Source organism: Euprymna scolopes, chromosome 18, assembly GCF_053919585.1.
Source record: "Euprymna scolopes isolate OS-2025 chromosome 18, ASM5391958v1, whole genome shotgun sequence".
NCBI lineage: Eukaryota > Metazoa > Mollusca > Cephalopoda > Sepiida > Sepiolidae > Euprymna > Euprymna scolopes.
In genome coordinates, this window is record NC_136499.1 from 80686215 (window position 1) to 80701920 (window position 15706).

The 15706-nt window shown below is 40.5% G+C and overlaps 1 long non-coding RNA gene across 1 annotated transcript in view; it reads right to left on the reverse strand.

Moving 5' to 3' along the window:
- LOC145297664 (uncharacterized) overlaps nt 1-14531 on the reverse strand; it is a 228620-nt gene extending 214089 nt beyond the window's left edge. The window contains exon 1 of the long non-coding RNA XR_013870292.1: nt 14463-14531. This is a non-coding gene — a long non-coding RNA (uncharacterized LOC145297664). The remainder of the gene's footprint in view (nt 1-14462) is intronic.
- Between the last annotated feature and the right edge of the window lie 1175 nt (nt 14532-15706).

Sequence of the window (15706 nt, forward strand, 5' to 3'; positions counted from 1 at the left end):
TGTGTTATTGCTGATGGCCATTTTGGTATGCGCGAGCTCGCGCATAGTTTTCCAAGTTACGTTTACATGCAAGAGCGCACTCGCACTCGTAGGTGTGTCAGAAACTTCGTGAAAAATATTGAATAATTCGACCCCCGTCTTTCCAAGCCTATAAATACTCGAAAAATGTAATTCAAACCCTAATTTGTTTTTCAATTAAAGGAGCAAGGACTAAGGTTTCATTTAAAAAAAAAACAAACAAAAAAAAAACAACGTGATTAAAAAAAAGGTTTTAAATTTCGGACTTCACAGGTAAATTTCTAAAAAAAACACCTCTTATTTAGTTTTAAATTTGAATATATTATTTATTGGTCTTTTATCTTGAATTTGTGATATATAAAACTTTGGTGAGTGAATTAACTATTTACTTTTTAATAGACATTTCAAAATGGGGGTTGTGAATTAATTCGATCCCCTGTCTTTCCAAGCTTATAACTACTCGAAAAATGTAATTCAAACCCTATTTTTTTTTTAATTAAAGGAGCAAGGACCAAGGTTTCATTAAAAAAAAAAAAAAAAAAAAACGTATTAAAAAAAAAAGGTTTTAAACTTCGCACTTTACAGGTAAATTTCTAAAAAAAATACTTTTTTGTTTTAAATTATATATATATATATATATATATATATATATATTGATCTTTTATCTTCAATTTGTGATATAGTGTAGCGTCTACCCGAGAATTTATTTTGTCAGGACATTTGAACATTTCACCGTTTCCGGAGAGCTCCGAAAAAAAGACAAAAAAAGGCGTGGCGCTAAAATTCAAGAACTCTCTCGATCTCTTTTTACTCGGCACCCGAAGAGTTAAGACGCGTTTCTGTCACGCTCCGTCGCTTGTGCGCAAACAGCCGCAACACACTTGTGCTGATTTCCCATTGATGAAACAATACACAAAAAGGAAGAAAAACATTCTTATCTTTCCTTCAGCTCCTTACTCGACGCATTTCCTAAAAAAATTAATATCCAACGTGACGTCAAAAAACATTGAACCGGTCAGGAAGGATTTCTTTTCTTTATTTTCGGACTAAAAAATAACACGAGTGAGATATTCCAGGCAAATAAATTCACATCTATTACAAAGAGCTAAGTCTGATGATTTGTTTGTTTTTAATTGATTTTTCCAGATGTTTACTTTCGTATAAATGTTTTGAAAAATTAATCGTAAGTGAGCTATTCGTTGTTTTTGCCCAGCGAGCACCTCGCTTCACTTGTGACCCCTCTTCTTCATCAGACTTTGGCAGAACACGCAAGGAAATGTGGATATTACCTGTAATCACACAAGGGAAAATTCTCAGCGACTACACGCACACCGAAATGACATACATGTCGACCTTAGCGGCGCATTGGTTTTTCGGTATTATTATACAAACACCGTGACAGGGTTAGGGTTAATTCGCTGTCACGGTGTTTGTATAGTTTTACCGGTTTTTCTAGGCATAAAGGATCTCACGGAGATTTTCTGCGATCATCGTTCTCTTCAACGCGTTCCCCACGATGGACAGTGAGGCGCTTCCTTCAACGACGGCTACTCAGGCCATTTTGGGGATTCCTCCTTTTTGGACGCACGATCCAACATTATGGTTCGCACACGTAGAGGCCCAGTTCTGCACGCAAAGGATTCTGAGCGATGTGACGAAATTCAACCACGTGGTGGCCGCATTAACGCACGAAGTGATGGCTGAAGTCCGCGACTTGATAATGGCACCCCCTGGATCGATCAGCTACGATTATTTCAAATCGGAATTGATTCGGAGGACAACCGATTCACCGCAGAAACGCCTTCATCAACTTCTCGTAGAAGAGGAACTCGGCGACCGAAAACCATCCCAATTACTGAGACGGATGAAACAATTAATGAGCGAAAGCGTTCTACCGCCGGACATACTTAAACAACTCTTCGTTAATAGACTGCCATCGAGTATTCAAATGATACTCGCCTCTTCGAATGACTCCACAACCATCGAGGAGCTAGCGGAATTAGCCGACAAAATTATGGACGTGACAGTTTCCATAGCCCCAGTTCACACGCCCAGCTCTAACGATGCCCCGCCTAACGTCGCAAACTCCTCCACGGATATACGCGAGGAACTAGAGCGACAGGCTCAAATGATTCACGACTTGAGTGAATAGTTACGTGACCTCCAGCTCAAACCAAAAATGCATAAGCACCCCACTGAGCGAGTCCGTCCCCGGCGATTTAGCAGCACTCAAAACAGCGGTGGGCTCTGCAAGTACCACGCGCGTTGTGAAAGAGCTTACCGATGCCACCAGCCATGTTCATATATGAAGAAACGTCTCTCGGGAAAACGCCCAGGCCAGACAGTAGGAGCGGCAGACACTCCTGGCAAGAACAACATTCGTCGCACCCTGTACGTGACTGATAGAACCACTGGTATACGATTTCTCGTTGATACCGGTGCGGAAGTCAGTATCATCCCTAAGAAGTTCGTGAAAGAGAAGCGTCCGCAATCAAATATATTTCTACGCGCAGTGAACCACTCCTCCATTCCTACTTACGGAGAGACATCGATAACATTAAATCTTGGATTACAGCGCGCACTACGTTGGGTCTTCATCGTCGCAAAGCTACCCGTTCCGATTTTAGGGGCGGATTTTCTGCACCATTTCGGCATCCTTGTAGATGTCAAACGCGGCAAACTCATTGATAACAACACTGGACGTTCCGTGCAAGGCATAATCAGTGGGTCGACCGAGATCAGCCCAGTTATACGTAAAGACACCACGGATCCGTATACAGATTTTCTGCGAGGTTTCCCGGAATTAACTCGTCCTACGTTTAACGGTGACAAAGTTAAACACGATGTCACTCATCATATCCAAACAAGGAGACCGCCTGTGAGCGCGCGCCCGCGCAGACTTAAACCCAATGCCATTCAAGCGATTAACGGAATCGACCTTCACCAGAGCGCCATCGACCAAGGGGATGACGAAGAACTAAATCGCTTACGTCACTCCGAAAATCTAACTTTCAAGCAAGTCCCAGTACCTTGTTCCAACGAGACAATATGGTGCGATGTTTCGAACGGTCATGAACGCCCCTATGTACCCCTTAAGCATAGGCGAGCTGTCTTCTTTCAATTACACAACTTGTCACATCCTGGCATTCGTTCCACGCAGAAGCTGGTGACTTCTCGTTTCATCTGGACAGCCATTAACCGAGACGTTCGCGAATGGACCAAGAGTTGCGTCCCTTGCCAGAAATCGAAAGTACAGAGGCATATTAAAAGTCCCCTTGCTACCTTCGCAACCCCTGAGGCACGATTTCAACACGTTCACATAGATTTAGTGGGTCCACTCCCACATTCGAGAAATTGCACATACTTATTGACTTGCATCGACAGATTCTCTAGATGGCCTGAAGCCATCCCCATCGCAGATATTTCCGCAGAAACTGTTGCCCGAGCCATGGTTACACATTGGATATCGCGTTATGGTTGCCTACTGCCTCACACCATCACAACCGATAGGGGCAGACAATTCGATTCCTATCTTTTTTCTGAGTTGTCTCGCCTACTGGGAATCAAACACATAAGGACTACCTCGTACCACCCGGCGGCAAACGGCATGATCGAGCGTCTGCACCGTCAGTTGAACGCAGCTATTAGAGCACATTCCGACCCTAACAGGTGGACAGAGTACCTCCCCTTCATTCTATTAGGCATCAGATCCACCATAAAAGCAGATATTGGCTTTACGCCTGCCGAAATGATTTACGGAACAACGCTGACTCTTCCTGGACAGATGGTCGCACCGACCACTCCTACACGCATGCCTGACCCAACAAGTTATACCTCTCGTGTGAGGGAATACTTGGCGAAACCTTTTAACGTTGCCCCGAGAACACAGAACACACGCACTCACGTCCCCAAAGACATACAATCGTGGACTCATGTGTTTGTTCGGAACGATGGAGGCACAGCTCGTGAGCTCGACTGCAAACACCGTATTCCGGTCCCTTTAAGGTATTGAAACGCTACTCAAAGTTTTTCGTTATCGACATTGACGGAAGACGAGATTCAGTCAGTGTTGATCGCCTGAAGAAAGCTATTCTGGATGACGATGTGTTAACACGCAAACGGACACAAAACACTGCAGTTCAGAACGGAAACTGCAATTCACCAGTAAGTACAACTTCTACCAAATCGGGCAGATTAGTGCAACGTCCTCATCGATTTGCTGTGTATACCCAGTGACTTTTCCACTTTCTTTTGTTCGACATACTGTCTAGTAGGGGGGTATGTAGCGTCTACCCGGGAATTTATTTTGTCAGGACATTTGAACATTTCACCGTTTCCGGAGAGCTCCGAAAAAAAGGCGTGGCGCCAAAATTCAAGAACTCTCTCGGTCTCTTTTTACTCGGCACCCGAAGAGTTAAAACGCGTTTCTGTCACGCTCCGTCGCTTGTGCGCAAACAGCCGCAACACACTTGTGCTGATTTCCCATTGATGAAACAATACACAAAAAGAAAGAAAAACATTCTTATCTTTCCTTCAGCTCCTTACTCGACGCATTTCCTAAAAAAATTAATATCCAACGTGACGTCAAAAAACATTGAACCGGTCAGGAAGGATTTATTTTCGGACTAAAAAATAACACGAGTGAGATATTCCAGGCAAATAAATTCACATCTATTACAAAGAGCTAAGTCTGATGATTTGTTTGTTTTTAATTGATTTTTCCAGATGTTTACTTTCGTATAAATGTTTTGAAAAATTAATCGTAAGCGAGATGCTCGTTGTAATGCCCAACGCGCTTACCTTAGCTTCAATATAAAACTTTGGTGAGTAAATTAATTATTTACTTTTTAATAGACATTTCGTAAATGAACAATTTGAATAATTGTAAGAAAAAATGATGGTAAATTTTTAACTAGTTTCCACCTTAATATTTTCCTTTTAAAAATGACTTAAATAAGTTTTCGGGTACGCTAAAACGAATATCGCATTTAAATTTTCTGCAAATAAGTAGTTTTCCCGATATTAAGCAATGTCATTTCTTATATTATTGCTGGTGGCCACCTTGGTACGCAGTGTATCAGAATTTGGGGGGGGGGGGAATTTTTGACACTCCGAACATGAAACTGCGAATAAAATATTAAAAAAACTCGTAATTTCTCTTTTAAAAGTGGGTTGTTTATTTTCTTTATGGATTATACTTCTAAAATAAACTATTTAAGTTGTATAAAAAGTAATAGAAATATTATTTTTTTATTTAAAAAAAAAAAAACAGTTATGAAATCAATTGAATTTTACGAGTTAAGTATTTTTCAATTTTTAAACTTTAGAAGTTTATCCAAATTTTTCTATTATTCAATTTTTACGATATTTTCAGGGTCAATGTGAAATTTTATGCACTTTCCAATAAACCGAATATAATATTTTATAAACACGTTTTTTTTTTTTATTATTCACGCCCAAAATTCTGATACACTGCGTACCAAGGTGGCCACCAGCAATAATATAAGAAATGACATTGCTTAATATCGGGAAAACTACTTATTTGCAGAAAATTTAAATGCGATATTCGTTTTAGCGTACCCGAAAACTTGTTTAAGTCATTTTTAAAAGGTTTTTAATTAAGGTGGAAACTAGTTAAAAATTTACCATCATTTTTTTCTTACAATTACTCAAATTGTTCATTTAAGAAAAAAATACAATGTCGTCGAAAAAAAAAAAAAAGAAAAAGTAGTCGGAAAAAAAATAATTAGCGTCTAAAATGAAAAACTGAATTATTTGTCTCCCTCAGCACAATTACAACGATTACAAAAGCGCTGATATTTAAATATAAATAAAAAGCCTTTTTTTTTTTTTTTTTTTTTTGGATGAAAAAGAAGTTGTGTGTTGAAAACGGTGGCCGGAAAATTAAGCAACGAAAAATTTAGCAAGTCAGGCATGATAAGGTATGAAAAATAGGTAGTTATGGAATAAATATTGACTGAGAATAGATTTTCCGACCGTTCTTGAAAGATAGTTTAGCAAAATAGTTCCAAAAATAAATTTCAAACAAACCGATTTTTCTAAGTTAATTCTTCTAGGAACACATTCTTTTTTTTTAAATTACATTTTCACCCCAAACAAGCACATTACCACTTTGGTGTAGGGGGCTACTATCAGGGGCAACAGCTACTGAGGTACTATGTTGGGATTTGGGCATTTACACTTGAATTTCTGCATGTCAGTACAGTTGGGGAAGCAGGGACCTGGAATGGAATTCCAGAGTCTAGCGGCTCTGGGGAAGAAACTACTGGAGTAGAAAGATCTTTTACATCTAGGCATCTCTACTGTGTGGGGGTGGGATTTAGCTGCCTTCGGGTTTGTCTACGTCGTGGGGCATAAGTGTCTGCAGTTCGCCAGGGCATTCACCATTAAAATACTTGTAGAACAGGCAGAGGGATGCAACATTTCGTTGATGGGACAGAGGCTGAAGCTTAGATGCCAGTTCAGGGCCTATCAGATTGGCGACTCTGTTTTGAACCTTGTCCAGGAGCGAGAGATTAGTAGCAGATGCACCAGCCCAAATGTGACAGCAATACTCCATACATGGGCGAATGGTGGCCTTATAGAGGTACAGGATACTTTCGGGTGTTAGTGGTTTTCTAGCACGGGAGAGAGAGCCTACCTTCTTCGCAGCGGCCCTGGCAATGCTTTTAATGTAATTGTTCCAACTCATGTTTCCTGTGAACGTTAGCCCAAGCAGTTTGAAAGATGTACTCTCAGATAGTCACTGGCCATTGCTATTGGTGGCAGAGAAGGTTTCTTGTAATTATTGAAGGAAACCAGTTTAGTCTTGGCAGCATTGAATCTGACCATCCATTTTTGTCCCCATTCCACTACAGATTGGAGGTCCTCCTCTAGTGTTTTTGCCATATCTTTAGATATGTGTTCATTTGTTTTCCTGTCATGCCTGTTATAGAGTGTGGTGTCATCAGCATATATACCTATCTCAGAGGCAATTTTGTCGTGGAGTTCATTAATAAATATTAGGAATAAGAGAGGTCCAAGGATAGACCCCTGAGGCACTCCCGCATTTATATCATATTGTTTAGATGTATGACCGTCGAGGACAACCTGGATTTTTCTCTTATCTAAGAAGGATTTAATTATGTTAAGTATTCTACCAGTGATACCGTATAATCTAATTTTCCTGAGGAGACCCTCATGCCATACCCTGTCAAAAGCCTTAGATATATCTAGAGCTACCGCTCTTCTCTCCCCTGCTTTGTCCAGTGAATGGTATATACGTTCAGAGATTACAGTGAGAATGTCTGCTGTGGAACGGGCTTGTCTAAATCCATATTGTTTGTCAGTCAGAAGTTTAGCATCTGTAAGGTGACGGACTAGAGCATGGTTAATTATGGTCTCAAATATTTTGGCAAAAAGTGGGAGGAGGCTAATGGGGCGATAATTTGATGGGTCAGTTCTTTCGCCAGAATTCTTGAATACTGGTACCAGAGAAGCAGTTTTCCAACAGCCCGGAAAGCAAGCTTCATTAAGGCATTTGTTGGAGAGTTTGGAGAGAACTGGAGCTACTTCAGCTGAGCACTTTTTTAATAGCACAGTTGAGATGAGATTGGGTCTGAAGTATATCAACATTAACAATGCATAATGAATAAAAATGCACAAGACAAAATAACATTATAGATAGATCGGCAGACGGTACGTCTCGTAGGGAAAGATCGTCTCCCGGTCCTTTTATTTTCTAAAGAAAAAGATTTCAAGACTGTTCCGCCCTCTAGTGGTAGTTCATTGAAGTGCAAGGGAGATAATCCTGTCCAATATATTACATCCCTTCAATCTTACTCTGGATCACGAACATAGTCTTCAAATTTTTTTCGTGGTCTCCGAATATGCCCCGACTTGCGAGAGGGTGGTGATGCCGATTTTTCTACCACTGCTGGAGTCTCTGCAACCTCTTCCATATGCCTGCTCTCAGGTATTAAAGTTTCCTCAGGACTGTCGGGTGTGCTGGAAACTTCAGGTGTGCCGAAACTCTCAAGATTCTTTGCAGCATTATCTGCTTGTATCTCAGGCGTAAGTTCCACTGCTACTGGTGATGAGAGTTTCACAAGCTGGTCCACATGCCTCCTTACTAGCCCTCTACCGGTTTCCACTTAAAAATTCACTGCTCCCAACTGTCTGGTAATGGTACCTTCAATCCATCGCTGAGTAGATCCATAGTTACGCACAAGCACAGGATCGGCTACTTTAAATTCACGGAGCGGCACCATTACCTTGCTCCCCCTTTCCATTTTATTTTTTACATCCATAGCCTTGTACGTGTCTGGCTTTGCCAAATGAAACGCTGTTCGTAACTGCCGTTTGAACATCAGCTCGGCAGGAGAAACCCCAGTTGATGAGTTTGGAGTTATCCTATAAGTGAATAAAAATCGGTTCACCTTGGTTTCACGTGTTGTCTTGCCGTCTGTATTCATCCTTTTAAGCGCTTCCTTGAAGGTGTGTACACTGCGTTCTGCTAGTCCATTCGAGGAAGGATGGTAAGGAGCTGTGAAAATGTGCTGAATTCCATTAGCATTCATGAATGCTTTGAATTCTTCACTTGTAAAACAGGGACCGTTGTCACTCACAATTAATACCGGTAGTCCATGAGTTGCGAAGATCCCTCTCAATTTTTCAATTGTGGTCATAGCAGAAGATGATTTTGTAATGCAAACTTCAGTCCACTTTGAATGAGCATCCACTACTATCAAAAACATGTGCCCCAAAAATGGACCCGCATAATCCAAGTGGACTCTCTCCCATGGTGAACTTGGATATTCCCAGCAATGAATGGGAGCCTTGCCGGGATTGCTTTGATAATGTATGCAGGTTCCACAAGCTTTACCGGCTCTCTCAATATCTGCATCAAGATTTGGCCACCACACATAGCTGCGAGCAAGGGCCTTCATTCGCACGATCCCTATGTGTGTCTGATGTAATTGCTGCAACACTTTTGTTCTGAGTATAGCCGGAATTACTACTCTACTCCCCCATAATACGGTACCATCTTCACATGTCAACTCTGTCCGTTTGTTGAAGTAGGGCTTCATTGCCGTGTCTGGAATACACCTACTCCAGCCATTCAGGATGTATTCGTACACCCGACTCAAAGTAGGGTCTCTTCTTGTCTCCAATCTTACTGCCGCCACAGTCACTGGAGCATCAACCCAGTTCATCATGTGTATCCTGTTAGAATTAGGTGTGACATCTTGCTCCTGCACACTGATTGGAAGACGACTGAGGCAATCTGCATTTCCATTAAGGGACCCGGCACGATACTCCAACCTGTAATTATAGGCAGCCAGAAATATGGCCAAGCGTTGAACTCTGGCAGCAGCAAGAGAAGGGATCGGCTTGTTTTCAGCAAACAACCCCAATAACGGTTTGTGGTCAGTGAACAACGTAAAATTATTCCCATACAGATATTGGTGCAACTTTTTTACCGCAAAGACTAGGGCCAGCCCCTCCTTCTTAATGTGCACATAATTCCGTTCTGCCTCAGACAGTGTTCGTGATACGTAGCATACTGGTTTCTCCCTTCCATCTTCCATTTTGTGAGCCATTACAGCTCCCAGTCCATAGGGAGAAGCATCTACTTGCACCAGAATCGGTCTAGATGGATCAAAATGAGTTAAAAGAGGTGCAGAACACAGCATTTTCTTTGTTTCTTCAAAAGCCCTGGTTTGTTCAGCACCCCATACCCAGGGAGCACCCTTCCTCATTAAGTTGTGAAGCGGTTCAAGTATAGTTGATAAGTTTGGCAAATGACTATGATAATAGTTAAGTGCCCCTAGGTAGGCTCTTAATTCTGTGATGTTTTGCGGTCGAGGTGCCTCTGTCATGGTGGCTACTTTGTCTGGAAGAGGCGCTATGCCTTCCTTACTAATTCTGAAACTTGTCACTTCAGGAAGGAGAAACTTGCACTTACTTCTCTTTAATTTTAATCCGGCCTTATCTAGAGCAGCAAATACACTGTATAAATTCTTCAGATGACTACTGTCATCACTACCTGAAACCAGGATGTCATCCACACGCACCTTGCAAAAAGGAATGTTCTTCAATCTTTTGTCCATCTCCCTTTGAAAAATCCCTGTAGCACTGTGTACCCCAAATTGTAGTCTGGTGGGCTGGTATAATCTTTGGTGAGTGTTTACTGTTAGCAGTTCCTGGGTTTTTGCATCCAATTCCAGCTGCTGATAGGCATGGCTCAAGTCGAGCTTGCTAAATTTTTGACCCCCTTTCAAAGTAGCAAATATATCTTCTGTCCGAGGAAGAGAGTAATAGTCACATGGTGATGCCCAGTTTACTGTTTGTTTGTAATCTCCACAGATCCGGATGCCTTCATTATTATTTTTGGCAACCGGTACAATGGGGGCAGCCCACCTAGAGTATTCCACTCTTTTGTAAATTCCCTGGTTTTCCAGGCGATCTAGCTCCTTTTCCACATCCGCTTTTATGGCATAAGGTACTGGTCTTGCCCGACAAAATTTGGGACTCACCATTTTATCAATGGGTATTTTGACCTTAAAATCCTTTAAACACCCCATTTCTTCACTGAACAGCGAATCAAATTCTTTTAAAAGCCTTTCCAACCTCGAAGGGGAATCTTCCTGGTATAAAGGAAACATGCTTCTCCAATCCAGCTTTACCTTATTCAACCAGTTGCGGCCAAGAAGTGTCGGTACATTACCTTTCACCACCAGCAAAGGTAGTCGATGCTTTAACCCTTCCTGGATTACTTCCACGTCTGTGGTCCCATGTGGTTTCACTAATTCACCAGTGTACGTTCTCAACTTGACATGGCTTTCCTTTAGATCACGAACTTGGCCAATTTTATTGAATTTTTCTAGGCTCATTACTGTGCATGCAGCTCCAGTGTCCACTTCCATGACCACTTTCTCTTGATTAATTAGCAGTTCCACTAATACTGGTGGTGTCCGCAGGTTAGCAACTGTGTGCAAGTCTAGCCTTTCCATATTTATTTACATTTCTTCACAACAATTTTCCTCCACATTGTTCACCATCCTGCTTTCCTTACCTCGTTTTTCAGAGTTAGGAGGCCTGCTCTCTTCTTGCCTACACTTCCGACGAGTATGCCCTATTCGCCTGCATTTAAAACATTCCTTGTTTTTAAACTGGCACTTGTCCGCTTGGTGGCCAGTGCTTCCACAACGATAACACTCTCGTTTTAATGGTAACCTGTGTACGGACGTTTCACTTCCACTCGTCTGTGCTCCCAACATCAACTTGGAATATTTCCTTGCCAATTCCATAGACACTGCTATTTCAATGGCCTTGTGCAAAGTTAGCATTCTTTCGCCCAGCAAGCGCTCCTGTATCTTCTCATCTTTCACTCCCACAACCAAACGATCACGTATGTGTTCATTTACTTTTTCTTCAAAGTTGCAATGTTCCGACATTTTTCTCAGTGTGGCCACATATTCACTAATGGACTCACCTTCTTGTTTGTCTCTCGTGTTGAATAAGAAACATTCATGTATCTCGTTGGGGGCCGGCCTGATGTGCCTCTCCATCAGAATACATAGTTCTTCAAATGTTTTCTGCTCTGGCCTGTTTTCGGCTAAACCCCTGAGAATAGCATAATTTTTTGCCCCAATAACCGACAAAAATATAGCACGTTTCTTACCTTCATTCAACACATCATTGGCAGTAAAAAAAAACTTTACTCTCTCAATATAGTGCGACCATTCTTCTTCCGCACTATTCCATTCTCCAATGGTGCCTAATAAAGCCATTTTTATCCGCTACTCGGCAACTTTTCCTCGTTCGATTTGTTGTGGGTGTTCGCTTTTAATTTTAAATTGTCTTGTTACTCCTCCGCATTATTCGTTCTTCGTCGCCAATTGAAGTATATCAACATTAACAATGCATAATGAATAAAAATGCACAAGACAAAATAACATTATAGATAGATCGGCAGACGGTACGTCTCGTAGGGAAAGATCGTCTCCCGGTCCTTTTATTTTCTAAAGAAAAAGATTTCAAGACTGTCCCGCCCTCTAGTGGTAGTTCATTGAAGTGCAAGGGAGATAATCCGTAGTTCATTGAAGTGCAAGGGAGATAATCCTGTCCAATATATTACAGGTCCACATGCTTTTGAAGTGTCAAGAGTTTTTATGATAGCATGCACCTGAGCAGGGGTGATTTTCAGATCGTCTAGCGTGGCGTCTCTCCGCAAAGGAAAGTCAGGCAGGGTGTGGTTGGAAAGGTCCAGTGTGGAGTTGGAGGCAAACCGACTGGCAAGCATATTAGCCTTGTTGGTTGCTGAGCAAACAACCTCGTGATTGTTGGTTAGTGGGAGAATTGTTGATTGCCCATTATTTACTACACTGTTGTAGATTTTCCAGAAGTCACGCCAGAAGACATATGGAGGCAAATTGGGTCACCGTTTTGCAAAAGGACAATACCAGAACCAAAGAAACTTGTATTGCTGTTAGTTGTGAATAAATTTGGAGTTTGAAAGCTATGAATTCTTTTTCTTCTGCCGGGATGAAATTGGGATGTGAGAATGAATTTCTTATAAAAGTTGTTTTTATGACGGAATGAAATTTGGCGCACTGACATACTTTTTGGAGTCTCAAAAAAGAATTACTCTTGAAAGTTGTTTCCATGACGGAATGAAATTTAGCATACTTTTTTTTTTTGGCGTGCTAGTGTGCTGGTGTCCCAAAAAAGAATTACCGGAAAAGGAATAAAGTTTTAGTTAAAAACAGATTGTTTTTAGGCAACCAGCAATTCAATCACTAAATTACAGTTAAATTTTCACAATTTAAAAAAGTAAATCAGAAATTTATTTAAGAAGAAATGCAATTTAAGAACAAAATTAATTTAATCACAAACTAGCTGTATCTATTCGTGTTGATCAATAATCTTTTAATTCCATTTTGGGTTTTCTTGCTTTTTTAAATTATGCTGTCTGCTTGAACGTGAATTGTAATTCAGTTCTAAAGAAAAGCATTGAGTTGGTCTTTGACAGAAACTTGACTTTCTGTTCGACAATTTAAATACGTTCAAATTGCTTTCAAATTTCGAACAATCACGAAATATTTTTCTAATTATTAATAAAATATTAAAATGTCTAACTTGTTTACGAAGAAACCAACAAGCATTAAGGTGGATTTAACTCGCAAATTTTAGTAAGTTTTTAAAACTAAAACTTACATTTTTCCTTTTTCACGTTAATCTCATCGATTGTCGATTACAAACTTAACTTTCGGATTAAAAAGAAAAAAATTGAAAAAAATATTTTTATGCATTTTATCGTCGGGGATCAGTTTTCAATTTTATCGTTGAACACGTACTTTCTGACCTTACCGAGAAAAATATTGCGACTCTCTCACGCGGCCGGTGTTTATTCCGGCCTAAAAACAACGGTTAGAAAGAAAACTTTCTTAACTCCCTTCCTCCCCACTCTCTCATTCGCGTAGTCTCGCTTGAGAGATTCCCAACTATAAGAAAATGCCCACTCCAAGAATGAACCTTTTGTAAAATTTTACAAAAAAAAAAAAAATGTTACAGTAAAATTACAGTAAAGTTTAGACCCGTTAAATTGTCAGATGTTTTACTCGTACCCCCCCCCCCGAAAAACGTGTTTTTTTTTTAAAAATATTTTTTGTAATTTTTTCTTTATACAAGCAAACTTTGTATTCAATTTCGTTTCAATTAACTATTAAAATTTTTTTATTAAATCCGACGCAGAACAGGACATTACTGTGATATTCATTTTCAGCATTCTCAAAAACCTATAAAAGTCGTCATCGAGTTGGAAAGAAAGTAAAAATTTACCTTTTAGACGGGAATAAACAATCTTGCAATATTTTTCTCGGTATGGCCACAAAGTACGTGTTCAATTTAGTAGAATGTTATACTTGAAAACTGATCCCCAATAAAAAAAAAAAAAAATATTGGTGCATATACACTTTTGCCACCGCGCTATTTTTAAATAGTTTTTTCAGGTTAAATTAAAGCTTGATGATGATGATGATATTATTATTATTAAAAAAAAATGTTACCTTTCACTACAACTGAACATCAACCACTTTAATTTGTTTTTTTAGGGGCATTCGAGGTTGCTGACAACAAATCTGATAATCAAACCTGCCGCAAATTTACTGTTTGCATGGTATGAACCCTAGACCTTAGGACTATTTTGTGCCATTTCACCACCTTCGGTAGTGTTTTTCTTACATGATACGTTTGCATGCGAACAGGCATAGTGGGGTGTCTTATAATATCGCGTAGGAATCTTTAAGCGGTCATTTCAAATCAAGTTTTAAAAAAATGTAGTTTTAATGCTTTTTAATTGATCTAAATTTAGAGTTGAATGTAATAATCAAAGAAGAAAGTGCCCGCGTGTGTGTTTAATGTTCGGTCATACAACTTACCTTCGGATGGGATCTGAGAGAGAGAAAAATTAAAGATGGCAGCAATGGTGTAGTCTCGTGGAATCTCACGAGATCTCATCTTCCACTGCACACGTATGCAAATGGAATGGGGTCAGTTTTCTAATAAAATGCCTGTTGGCAGACGCAGTTGCAAAAACGTGCTGGAAGTCGAGAGAAAAAGTCAACAGTGACGAATTCTAGCTGAACTTTTGCTTATTTATTATTATTATTGTATTTATTTTGTTTTGGTGTTTAATAGCCCATTTAACTGCAAGCTATTTCAGTGTAATGGGGGCAAGTCCGACCTTAAATTAATACTGGAATTCGATGGCTCGACCCCAGTACTTGACTAGGTGGAGAAGGTGGAACTGCATTGCCTGTTGTCTAGTGTGAAGAGCACTAATCACGTGGTTCCTCTATTAATTTGAGGCAAGAACCTTGCATTCCGGTGAAACTGTCAACATTTATTTGGCCGAGCTGACGAAGTTGACAGTGTTGTTTGGTGGGCTGCCTGAGCGGGCCTTGGTATACAAATTTTTGGTAGGGCTCCCAACCGAAGCAAAGCAACTCCTGCGGGCTAGCTCAAGCATAGCTTCATTGTCCCTTAATGACATGGTAGACCAGGCCAGGACCGTGATCAAGAATACTTATGAGATGAGAGAACTGGTAGTCACTGATGCACAGCCCGCATCAAGTGATGATAGACCGTCTCAGGGGCCTGGCCTGCGTGGTGAAGTCATGTGTTATAGGTGCAATGGCCAGGGCCACATTGCGAGGAACTGCCGGCAGCGACTGACAGCTATTCGCTACTACCAATGTAATAAGACTGGTCATATGGCCCGGGATTTTTCAGGAAACAGGGTCGGGGACAAGGTGCCAGCATTGACCTCTTCTTCAAACAGAAATTAGACGAGGCGCTTCCGACCATTCAGGTCTATGTCAATGAGACATTGTGCTTAGCCGTGGCTACTGAGAGTAAAAAGAAGGCCGATGCATATGACAGCGTAACGTCAATTCTTGATTAAGTTTTAGGTATAGACAGCTTCCACTATTCAACCACATTGTGACACTAATAGGCAAAAAAATATGGCTACCGATTATCCATGGCTACCAATATGTGTTACCGATTGTCCATGTATGTTCTAAAGAGAAAGAACAATTCTCCATTTGGATAATAATTATCATAATTGTCCATTGGGAGAATTTTAATCTAACAAAATATAGTAAGTGAACTAGTTTTTGAA